This window comes from Canis lupus, chromosome 7 (genome assembly GCF_011100685.1).
Source record: "Canis lupus familiaris isolate Mischka breed German Shepherd chromosome 7, alternate assembly UU_Cfam_GSD_1.0, whole genome shotgun sequence".
Lineage (NCBI taxonomy): Eukaryota > Metazoa > Chordata > Mammalia > Carnivora > Canidae > Canis > Canis lupus.
In genome coordinates this window covers 21,527,209-21,529,055 of record NC_049228.1, presented here as the reverse complement: position 1 = coordinate 21,529,055, position 1,847 = coordinate 21,527,209, and positions in this window count along the sequence as shown.

Here is a 1,847-nt window from a genome sequence, read left to right as displayed (position 1 = left end):
GTCACGCGAGGGCTGCCCCGAGGAGGCCCGGCCCCCGGGACCGCGGAAGAGCGTGCAGGAGCGCGGGGCGGGGCGGGGCGCGGGGCCGGCGGTGGCGCCCGCTGCGGGGGAGAGAAGGCAAATCAAAGGAACAGACCGGCCGGGGTGGAGCGCTCTTGACAGCTTACTAGCAACTTAGGAGACTTTTTTTTTTTAATATTTTATTTATTTATTCATGAGAGAAACAGAGAGAGAGAGAGAGGCAGAGGGAGAAGCAGGCTCCATGCAGGGAGCCCGACGTGGGACTCGATCCCGAGACCCCAAGATCACGCCCTGGGCCGAAGGCAGGCACTAAACCGCTGAGCCACCCAGGGATCCCCCAGGAGACTTTTAAAACCAGGGTTGGTGGGGATGTCTGGGTGGCCCAGCAGTTTAGCGCCGCCTTCAGCCCGTGGTGTGATCCTGGAGACCGGGGATCGAATCCCACGTCGGGCTCCCGGTGCATGGAGCCTGCTTCTCCCTCTGCCTGTGTCTCTGCCTCTCTCTGTGTGTGTCTCTCATGAATAAATAAATAAAATCTTTAAAAAATAAATAAATAAAAATAAAACCACGGTTGGTGACAGTCAAATAGCACTTCTTGGGTCCTCTGCGCTGCGAAATCCTAAATGTTCGGGTTAAAGGCCGCAAGGACTGCATCAACACCTTACCGGAGCTCAGTTCTTCTTGTTACTAATTTTTCTCACATTTGCAGGACTATTTACACTAAAATTATTTGGTTACTAGTAATCCACGGTTGAGGGAACCCTGGGTGACGCAGCGGTTTAGCGCCTCCCTTTGGCCCAGGGCGCGATCCTGGAGACCCGGGATCGAATCCCACGTAGGGCTCCTGGTGCATGGAGCCTGCTTCTCCCTCTGCCTATGTCTCTGCCTCTCTCTCTCTCTCTCTCTCTCTCTCTCTGTGACTATCATAAATAAATAAAGATTTTTAAAAAAATAAAAATAAATTAATCCACGGTTGAATGATCTTACACAGATCCAAAGAATACTTTCAATTAAAGGCAGGCCCAAAGCTGGTGGTTTTTATATTCCTGATGCCTCTGTTATGCCTGGTACATAGTAGATGCTCAGTAATGGACTCAGTCACTACTTAATTCCTTGGTGAACACGTATACTCTGGAAAAACACAACCATGTGATCTGTGAAACATTATAAAACTGGGTAGATTTCTGTTGTAACAGTAACCAAATGTTTACATGTTAGCAAGGTAAAAGAAGCTCTTAATCCGAGGAGGAAGAGTAGTATATCATTTGATAGATGGCTTTTAAACACAACTTGATGTCTTTAAAAGACATCTGGTCAAAAAACATAGCCTCTCGGGTTCAAGTCCAGCTCTACCACCTATCTGTGCGGCTTTGGCATTACAACTGATGGCTGTGAGCCCCAGTTTCCTCCTCTCTACATGAAAACATGGGACAGGATAAATCCAGAATTGCCCAATTCTTTCAACCTTTTGGTAGAAAATAGCCCAAGATGGCAAATGACCTGGAAGGAATGATCAGGAGTGGAATAAAGGGAAATTAGAAAGCGAAAATGAAGTAGCAATGTACTCCTGAATTCTGGTCTAGAAGTTTGGGTAAGAGAGGAATCCAAAGGGCAACTGGTTGGCTCAGTTGGTTAAGTGTCTGCCTTCTTTCAGCTCAGGTCATGATCCCGGAGTCCTGGGACTGAGCCCTACATCGGGCTCCCTGCTCTATAAGGAGCCTGCTTCTCTGCCTCTGCTTGCACCTCCTCCTGCTTATGCTCTCTCTCTCTGTGTCAAATAAATAAATAAAATATTTTTTAAGAAATTAAAAAGTAAGGGATGCCTG